Source organism: Podarcis melisellensis (genome assembly GCF_964234715.1).
Source record: "Podarcis melisellensis genome assembly, chromosome: 2".
Lineage (NCBI taxonomy): Eukaryota > Metazoa > Chordata > Lepidosauria > Squamata > Lacertidae > Podarcis > Podarcis melisellensis.
The window spans coordinates 28,489,653-28,500,441 of record NC_138529.1 but is presented as its reverse complement, the minus strand read 5'-3'; the positions used below and the strand labels follow the sequence as shown (position 1 = coordinate 28,500,441).

General features: G+C 43.3%; 1 long non-coding RNA gene across 2 annotated transcripts; it reads left to right on the top strand.

Moving 5' to 3' along the window:
* Positions 1-1,155: 1,155 nt before the first annotated feature.
* LOC309363588 lies at positions 1,156-6,645 on the top strand. 2 transcript variants are annotated; one of them, XR_014165443.1, is made up of 3 exons: positions 1,156-1,306; positions 3,582-3,653; positions 6,011-6,645. It is a non-coding gene; the product is annotated as an uncharacterized lncRNA (long non-coding RNA). The 2 variants fall into 2 exon arrangements; XR_014165444.1 differs by lacking the exon at positions 6,011-6,645 and adding an exon at positions 3,806-4,000.
* Positions 6,646-10,789: the final 4,144 nt, after the last annotated feature.

Sequence of the window (10,789 nt, the reverse complement as noted above, 5' to 3'; positions counted from 1 at the left end):
TGAGTGTCATATCCTGCCTAGCTGATTATTGAAAGTGGCTCAAAACAAAGGGCAGACAATTAGATTTGGATCTGTGTGCATGCCTGCACAAGCAAGCATGGGATGATGAATGAATGAATGAATGAACGAACGAATAAATAAATAAATAAATAAATAAATGGCTATAATATTGAGGTCACAATAAAATAGACAAAAGCTGCTCTCACATCCACAAATGCTTGTTAATTTGTTTTCTTTAAAATATTTGTTCATATCAGGTTTTATAATTAAACTATTATCAGTCTGAATAATAGGCCTGGAAGCTAACTGATTACCCTTTCCCCCCCAAAGGTCTTAATGCTTCTCCATGGGTAGGGACACGGGTGGTGCTGTGGTCTAAACCACCGAGCCTCTTGGGCTTGCCAATTGGAAGGTTGGCGGTTTGAATCCCCATGACGGGATGAGCTCCCGTTGCTCTGTCCCGGCTCCTGCCAACCTAGCAGTTCAAGCAGTTCAAGGTAAACGGCATTTCCATGCACTCTGGCTCCTGTCACAGTATTCCTTGCGCCAGAAGTGGTTTAGTCATGCTGGCCACGTGACCCAGAAAACTTTCTGTGGACAAATGCCGGCTCCATCGGCCTGAAAGCGAGATGAGTGCCACAACCCCATAGTCGCCTTTGACGGGACTTAACTGTCCAGGTGTCCTTTACCTTTTTACCTTTCTACCATAGCGAGTTTTCCCCATACCAAGGTTGAGAAATAGACAATCACTACCCCATACTCCCTCCCTGGAAAAGACCCTGATGTTGGGAAAGATGGAGGGCACAAGGAGAAGGGGATGACAGAGGACAAGATGGTTGGACAGTGTTCTCGAAGCTACCAGCATGAGTTTGACCAAACTGCTGGAGGCAGTGGAAGACAGGAGTGCCTGGCGTGCTCTGGTCCATGGGGTCACAAAGAGTCAGACACGACTAAACGACTAAACAACAACAACAACACCCCCTACTCCCAATCGGTTAATCATTGTCTGTGTGCTTCTCGGGTGCACTTCTGTGTTCCACTTCCTGATATTGTTCAAACCAGGCTTTGTGACATCTGTCCCAGTTTCCATGGTGTTCAATTGTGATGCCCCAAACAATTGCAAAAGCCAAAGCTCTTTCAGTTCCAAGGCTTCTTTTCAAGAAACTTAACATAACTGATACTTCAGTGTGAAGAGACATGCATTTCCTATTATCTCTAGTTTCCTTGGAAATGAAGACTGGACTCATTAGGGTTTTTTGTAAGTGATAGAAAATAGTTGGTGATGAGTGGCTAGAGAGACGAATAGGTGGGGAACTTCTTCATTTTGCACACTCTTACAAAATGCTTCCACTTCCTATTTTACACTGGCTTGATACTTCTTATTATTGCTACTGATTAGTGAGGGTTCTATCCTGCTTCCCACGGCCTCAGATACTGTATATGCTTTCTATTATCTTTGATGGGAGTCAGAGCATTCTAAAATTACTGGCATACTTGAAAGACCCATATTCTGTACCACCAAGTTCCTTTATTGATTCACTAATGATTCATAAATCAGTACTGAATAGTACTGAATAATCTAAAGCAACGATTTCCAGATGAAAGGTTAAAACCCACCATGGTCAGATGCAGTCATGGCGGGTAAAGGAAAGTCTGACAGAAGTCCACGTTGCTGGTTGTGCCCGGCCAACAAAAGTACCCATGGGCACTGGCAGAGAAAGGGGGGTGCGGTGGGTGCGGGCCGCTCCGGGTGTCATCCTTGAGGGGTGTGTGACATCGCCGCGCTGCCCCCTTGCGACATTTGCCCCGCCCCCTAGGATGCTTGCCCCGCCCCCACGTGCACATCATGTATGCCGCTCCAGATGCTGGAGCAGCTAATAAATAATAATAATAATAATAATAATAATAATAATAATAATAATAATTTATTATTTATACCCCACCCATCTGGCTGGGTCCCCCCAGCCACTCTGGGCGGCTTCCAACAAAACACTAAAATACAATAACCTATTAAACATTAAAAGCTTCCCTAAACAGGGCGGCCTTTAGATGTCTTCTAAAAGTTTGGTAGTTGTTTTTCTCTTTGACATCTGGTGGGAGGGCGTTCCACAGGGCGGGCGCCACTATCGAGAAGGCCCTCTGCCTGGTTCCCTGTAACTTGGCTTCTCGCAGCGAGGGAACCGCCAGAAGACCCTCGACCTTGGACCTCAGTGTCTGGGCAGAACAATGGAGGTGGAGACGCTCCTTCAGGTGTACTGGACCGAGGCCGTTTAGGGCTTTAAAGGTCAGCACCAACACTTTGAATTGTGCTCAGAAACGTACTGGGAGCCAGTGTGGGTCTTTCAAGACCTGTGTTATATGGTCTCGGCAGCCACTCCCAGTCACCAGTCTAGCTGCCGAATTCTGGATTAATTGTAGCTCCACAGCTAGCTCCACATCTGCCCATGGGCAGCCAGCCTAATACTCATTTTGATGTTTTTGTCCGGCTCTGACATCGGCACATGCTAGAATGACTGGGCTGCATGTTTGGCCAGTCCTCTGCCTGAGCAAAGTGCATTGTTTTAATTTCAGCTTAAAATTATTAAATAAGAAACGGTCTCTGTTCTGACCCCCTTGGCTTATGTACTTTTAGAAAGGTGAATTGTTGGCCTCTGTAACAAGGCTGAGGCTGGAAACTCCCCCCCCAAAAAAACCCCAGTAAATCTCTTGTTAAATATTTTATTTCCTTCTTTTATAGAAGGACCTTTGTGTTCGCTGGGTTTGGTTAATCACTGAGCCCCAGATGGAGATTTGCAGAAGTAAATGTTATGCCCTTTTCGTGACACATTAAATAGTAAAGTGCATCCACAGCTGTGACCTTGCCATCCTCGTCAGGGATCAGTTTTCCACATAACAATGGCATCAGTTCTGCCACTGAGCCGCTGGCATGCTGAGAAGCTGTCTTTTGCTCTGGCAGGAGCTATTATAACCTAAATTTTGCTAAGGCAATGTGGTTCCACTATCTTAGGTATGCCCTCATTTGCAACACTGCAGAAACAGGTGGAATGTGCCCTTTATAGTTAAAGGAACCAAAATGGGAGCCTCTTTTGCCTTTTTCAAAAATGTTCTCCTCTCACTGCTGCTCTTCCTGTCCTCTTGAACTACACTACACTTGATCTTAGCCAAAAGGCCGAGAAGTGAATGGCACTACAGTGGTACCTCGGGTTACATACGCTTCAGGTTACAGACTCCGCTAACCCAGAAATAGTACCTCGGGTTAAGAACTTTGCTTCAGGATGAGAACAGAAATCGTGCTCCGGCGGCGCAGTGGCAGCAAGAGGCCTCATTAGCTGTGCTTCAGGTTAAGAACAGTTTCAGGTTAAGAACGGACCTCCGGATCGAATTAAGTACTTAACCTGAGGTACCACTGTACTTAGCGGGAAGAAACTCCAATGAAAATCCTCGTTATTGCATATTTTACATGGCTGTTTATTTGTATATATTTTAAAATTTTATATATATGTATGTTTTATGATGGCCTATGTTTGTAATGCCTAATAACAGTTTAGCAAAGTAAGTAAATCCTCTTGCACTATATACAGATACATCAGCTATACCTCTTCACAGTATTTGGAATTGCAGGAAGTCAGAGAGGGTGTGCCCCCTTACTTATCGTAAGTAAGCTATTGTTTTTAGGAGGGAGGATGATGCTTTGAATAAATTGGGGTTAGGAGAAATATGGGTTGGGCCTTGTGGATTTCCATAAGGCCCCTCTGCCTTTCTCTCCATAACTGAAACAGTGCTTTCCCCGCATTGTGTATCCTAGTCCACCAAGATCCTGGAAAATGAATAAGCTGAATAATGTCTCCCGTGTGAATGCTGAGCTACGGGAATTTCCCACACTCCATCTGTCACTTAACTATGCAGAGAGTGCAGCAACTTTTTCTTGGTGGTTTGGACAAGCACAGGGGGGGGGGGCAGGTGAACATCTCTGTCTCGTAACTGCTTTAGATAAGATGAATACCTGAAGGAATCCATAGTATAGAACACTTGCTTTGATGCAACATTAGATGCTAATTAATTAGCCAGTATCGTATGATCTCCAGATATCCAATCTTTCCTTATTGTTGGCCATGCTGTCTGGTGTTGATGGTTGTACCCTGAAACATCTGGAGGGTATCAAGTTGCCTACCACTGGGAGGATACAGATGCTTCAGGTTACAAACGCTTCAGGTTACAGACTCTGCTAACCCAGAAATAGTACCATTGGTTAAGAACTTTGCTTCAGGATGAGAACAGAAATCACACAATGGCAGCATGGCGGCAGCAGGAGGCCCTATTAGCTAAAGTGGTGTCTCAGGTTAAGAATAGTTTCAGGTTAAGAACGGACCTCCAGAACGAATTAAGTTCTTAACCCAAGATACCACTGTATCTAGTTTGCCTGGGACATTAAATCGTGGAGACCGTGTTGCCGCTAAGGCCCTCAAATGAGCACCCAGAGTGCCAGAGATAATGAGGGCGATGCCACATAAGTCTGGTTTCTGCACCTAGACTAACATGTGTGTGCCAGGGCCCTGGGGGCTGATGTTAGTTGCTGCAGCATTCTGCTTGTTGTTTTTAATTAATAGAGGGAAACCTGTTTGCCATGTACATGTTTACAGAAGCTTGTTTATTATGTCGACTTCATAAATATAGCAATGTTAACTGCAACAAACTGGTGCTTATTCCCAAGTAAATGTGTTTATCAATAGAGGCGAGCCCCATTTTACTCCTATTGTTAACAATGGTGCCGTGATTTAAGTATGTTTCAAGTGCAAAACTGCACATGCTCAGTCTGTCGCTCTGTGGAACAACAGTGAGGCGAGAAATGTCCATTGTATGCTTCATAACTGAAGTAATACACATGGCTGTCTAAGGAGGCCTCTGAAATGACCTAGCTGCACCACTGAGAGGAGATCAGTCTTGCTGACTGGAAGTAGATGAGTGCAGGGACTGAGTGATTATATTGCGGGCCTTGCTGCTGAGAGATGGCAGCCTATATACCTGATGTTTTGCACAAGGTGGCAGTTATCAGGGGCCAGAGCTGACTTCTCTCACTAGGCAAGACAGACAGCGGCAATAGTGGAAGAACATCCCATTGCCTTCACTCCCCAATGCCTGGCACTAGTTTATTTCCTCAGCTTGAAGAGTACTGCAGCAACATTATTTTACTGAAGTGGTACTGCAGGATTTAGACTAGTGATCTCCCCTGAGTGGACTGGATACACTCTGGTGAGTTTATCAGTACACATACACTGCATTTTGCACCTAATACTTGAGCTTCCTGTCAAACTGGCTGTCTTAACCTAGTACCAGATTTCTTCTAATCTTTTCTAGTATTCTTTCCCCCATGGAAAACCTTGAAAGCTATAACCCACTGACTGCTGCTACTCCCGACAAACATCCATTGAAACAAATAGGGTTTTTGTGGGATCGATATTTGGTAGATTGTGCTTGAAATTTGACATTTGAGGGTGGTATTTTGTGTGGTTGGCAATTAGAAATAAGCAGGTTTGTAATATCTCATTGTCTCAACGTCTGCTCTCTAGGCTGTGGGGAAGTTTACGTTTTGAAGGTGACACTTTTGAAAATTCTTTGTGGGAACAAACTATTTGGCATTTTGGAAAGGCAAGGAACTAGCCTAGGCATTTCTCTTGCTCCCTTGTGCACCATGAGCTACTTTCTTGCCTAATGTGAAACAAATGTACCTATATTCATCTGTCAAATGTTGGAAGGTATGCACCCATTACAGGAATGAATAAAAACACTGCCTGTGCCAAGCAAGTCCCATAACAGCCAATCTTCTTTCATTGCCTGGACTGCGAGACTGGATGGATAACTGAGTGAATTATATATAAGTGTGTGGTGTGAAGAGATTGCCTTGCTCTTTTCCATTCTTCTGGTGTTTGTTTCTTTGTCTTCAGCAATGTTTTCTGGCTAATTTTCAGACTGATGTTTTATCTCATTCCATGTTCTTATTCTTTTTTTTTAGGAGGCCAAACACCACACCATGGGATATACCTGGGCCTGAAAGCCTGAGGTGTTATCCTGTAACAAATGTATGATCTGTGAGGTGTAACTGTGGGGCAGTCATTCTGGGCTTGCCACTTCTCCCTTTAAAGGTGGCAGGAGGGGATATTAGTTTGCCTATGCGCATTAATTTCAGCACATGCATCTTCAAATTTTCCCGTTGCTAGGCCTGGAGTATTAGCTGGTTATGTGAATTAACTTACAAGACAGTTGAGCTCTTGCAAAGCCCTCTTTTTTGACCAACCAGCTTAGCTCAACTGCAACATGTGCTATCCTTGATGCACTGCTCTAAATCATCACTCTGTGATGCCAAATTGTTCCTTAGAGTGTAAACCTGTCAGCAGGACCTGTTTATGGTTTTATTTGCATAGATCCCAGATCCTGCTTAATGAATAATAATACCAGAGGTTTTACGCTCCAGCAGTACAATTTTACAGTTCTTCTGTATCTTCTTGTTTTGTACAGCTTGTATGTAATTGAGGATACAGCATACCAAGATAGAGAAAGGAGTGTGGTGACTGTTAACTGAGAATTGGCTTGGGTCTTGCAGTGTAAACTAAAGTTATTTGATTCAAACAAAACCAGGATTCAAATCAAGCCTTGGTTTTATTCCTTATTCCAGAAATCTCTACCCCACAGAATATGATTGATGTATCTGATGTCAAATAGAAGAACTCCAAAATGTCACTTATATTTGGAATTCTAATTTGGCTACTTTACCAGTAAAGCACATTTGTTCAAGTGTATGCGCGTGCACACACACACACACACACACACACACACACTTACTTCACTTCTCCTTAAAGCATAATGCCGTTTTGAATTTCAAAATAGACTAAAACCATTTATAGCCAATGTAAAAGTATTTTTTTCATTAAGGAAATAAGAATGGATGCACAGCCCCATAAGGTTATATAGCTGGCAAGGTTTTGTTGTGTTTTGGTTTTTTTTTTTAATATTAGTTCAGCTGTGGCCCAGTGGATACTTAGGGGGTTAGGGAGTTGGGTCATCTGGCAAGGCTGGACTGGAGACCCTGCTTACATTTGTTCAGTTCTGCCCATCCTTTTAAGGACTGCAGCTGATTTTCGCCAACTTTCATAGACACCAAGGACTAGCAAGACAGCAGAAGCATATATATGGATAGAACTGCCTGCTGCCTGTGGCAAGGAACAGCTGGGGAGATGTGCAGTCCAAGGCCAGAATAGGAGGGAAGAGTGCAAATGAGGATTAAGTTGCATTGGTAGAACAGTGTGCCTCTCAGCTGGAATACAGCTGCAGGTCAAGACTGTGGAATATTGCCAAGCTGCAAGGGGAGCATATATCTCAGCGAGAAAGGAGTGCTGCAGGTCAGAATTGAGATGCATTAGCAGAGATGTGCAAAGGAAGGTTGTTGACAATCTTGTCTGGCACTAACCCATGCTCTTAAGTCCTCGCTGGCAGGTTATTTTTCTCATTTTCTTTTTTAAAACAACAACAACAACACTGCATCCTAGTTTTAACATTTAGTTTCCCAGTTTTTTCCCTTCTCAATTTGTCCTTTACTTTCTTTTCTTTTCTTGCTGCTGCCGTTTTGGATTGCTGAAGGAATCCAAGCTAGCACATTCCTTCCTGAAGGCAGAATGAGCACGGCTAGCTTTAGTTCTGTTCCTTTTGTAAATCCCATATATGTTCAGGTAATTGACTCTAAGTAAGATTTATGTTTCTACAGTGGTAGCATAAAAACAAAAGTACAAGCATTAGTTTTGCAGAGGGAAGGATGTAACAAGCACGTGTTTACACCATATGCTGCATGCATATTTAGGAGGCTGTAGAGTTTTATGAAGATGAGATATTGTGATGGAACATGTGAATTGGCAGTAGCTCCATTGCTGCATAGGACACAGCCTGGTTTATGTGGCCAAGCAACTCGGAAGGAAAATTTGCTATGGGAACATCAGGCACCAATTCACCAAGTCAACTCATTATTATCAAGGATTTTACTCTTTCATTGTGGATTCAGAACATAGGCATTCTAGAGGCAATGTATTATCTCAAAAGGATGATATGGGAAATCTTAGCAAAAGGTCTATATGCCCCCCTTTTTTACAGAACATTTGGCGAACATTCAGTTATTAGATTTGGAAGGTTATGGTATGAAACATGGCTGGCATACATGTCTATGGTATGTTATTAGGGAAAATATAGAGAGAGTTTGGAAGGAGTATAAAAATCTGTTAGAGAGAAAAACACCTTTATGGCTGTGTGTGTCTTCATCAGTCCAGAAGCTTCAAAAATCAAGGAAACTTCAAAAACTAGCAAGGCCTGAAGACATTACAAAATATTCAGACTGAGTAACACAATAATACAACATGAGGGTTGGAGATTTCAGTATAATCTTCTCTCTGTCTCTCTTTCTCTCTCTCACACACACAGAGAGAAAGAGAGAGAGAGCTGCTGCTAATCCTGAGTCAAGGAGTTATATTTTATACAAAGATGGTGTCATGAAGGATTGAGTGATATAAGTAAATGAATAAATAAATAAATTTAAACAGCAGTTATTTGAGTATCATCTCCAGCCAAAACAAATAAGGTAAAGGACTTGCATTTTGTGAAGGTGAAGCTTTGGAGAGGGAGATTGCAGACACAGAGGAGTGGAACCAATTCAAAGCTATTTGAAGACTCCTCAGCCCATTGATCTATTCTAGTTGAATCACACCCTAAGTATTCATAATTTTCAAGCATTGAGCAAATGGGTTAGGCTGCAGTTCAGAGCCCTGATCCATTGTGCTGTTGCTGTTGTTTTGGATGGGGTGGAGGTTTTTCTCTGTCAAGCCCAAAACAGCTCTGCCTGCCTCTGCAGCATCACTACTCTAGTGCAGAGGGAACAAGCGTCACTCTTTGGGCATGGAGCTTCCTGTTCGAGACACCAAAAGATGTAGGTAGGTGGCAGCACCGCTGCTGGTATTCCCATGGGTGGTAGTTCGGACGACACACAAGCAGGGTGTTCCAGGCTGAGATAGAACCACGGGATCCTTAGCTAGCGCCACTGCTAACACTGGCTGCCATCCATTGGTCACTATAACAATTCTAGGCTGATCCAGTGTGGAGCAGAGTTTTGTCTGACCCCGCCTTCCTCCCTCATTGGTGTGAGTGATGCAGCTGCAGATGTGGTAGTGGCGATGCTGCTTCATCATGCCCCGCTGATGCCAAGCTGGGGTTAAGATTTCTCTGCCCACTAGTCTGCTGAGAGCAAAATGAATTACTCCCTAGTAAATGTGCTTAGGATTCAGATGAGAGTCACAGGCCAAGGAAACGGGTCTTCACTAAATTTGACTCTGATGCATAAGAGACATTTTAAAGTTTACATTTAAGGTGTGTATTCCTTTACGCAAAAGATTATTTATTGGGCCAACTTTCTCTGCTTTCTCCAGGTGAATTCTAGAACTCAATTTAGTACAGTGGCACCTCAGGTTACATACGCTTCAGGTTACATACGCTTCAGGTTACAGACTCCGCTAACCCAGAAATAGTGCTTCAGGTTGAGAACAGAAATCGTGCTCTGGCAGCGCGGCGGCAGCAAGAGGCCCCATTAGCTAAAGTGGTGCTTCAGGTTAAGAACAGTTTCAGGTTAAGAATGGACCTCCGGATCAAATTAAGTACTTAACCCGAGGTACTACTGTATATTGAAGAGAAGACTCCCTGGAAAACTCCCTGGAAAAGACCCTGATGTTGGAAAAGATGGAGGGCACAAGGAGAAGGGGACGGCAGAGGACGAGATGGTTGGACAGTGTTCTCTAAGCTACCAGCATGAGTTTGACCAAACTGCGGGAGGCAGTGGAAGACAGGAGGGCCTGGCGCGCTCTGGTTCATGGGGTCACGAAGAGTCGGACACGACTAAACGGCTAAACAACAACACCACCACTGTATATTCTTTTATTAAGTTATATTAATTTTATATTGTATCTGGTGTTGTTGTTTTTACATGAGCCACTTTTCCCATCTATGTAGATTTAAAGGTGAGATATAAATGCTTTAAACAAATAGGCAAGGGAAAACATAAATGATATTCTCCTGCCATCCATTGCAAGTTTCTGCCAGTCAAAAATTAATGCTTGGTACCCATTGATTTATACCATTTGTAGGCAGATAGTAGACTACCCTTTTCTGTGCCACATTGACAGCTGGGGATTCAAGTGTATTCCCAGAAGGGTAACTGTCTGAATACTGTTTCACAAACACAAGCTGCTTTTCAGTGCCCAAGGGGCAATCTACTTCAAGGTGATTTGTGGTGATGTACTGAATTGGGACAGAACACTTATGACTGTTTTGCATGAACACAAGAGCTTGAGGCTTTTTAGTTCCTAAAAAGATGGCTTGAGGGGCACATGGGAGAGAGCAACTAGAGAGAATTGTGTCTCTCTCTTGTAATAGAGAAGTCAGGGTCATCTAGTAAAATGGACTGGAAATAGGTCCAAGACAAACAAAAGAAAGCACTTCACACAACTTAAAGAATCAACAGCATGTGTTGATTGCTGCTAGCTTAGGTAGCTTCTTTAAAAAACAAAAAACCCTAGAAAACTAGATGGAGGCTGCATCTGTCAATAGTTATTGGTCCTGATATTTGACCTTCCATGTACCAAAGCTGTAAACTTGTATCAGATGCTTTGCATCTGTGGCATAGTGTGTGCATGTGTGTGTGGGGACACAGAGGTGGTTGCCCTGGGTGCAAAATTTCAACACCCAGTGATGCCTCAATACAGCT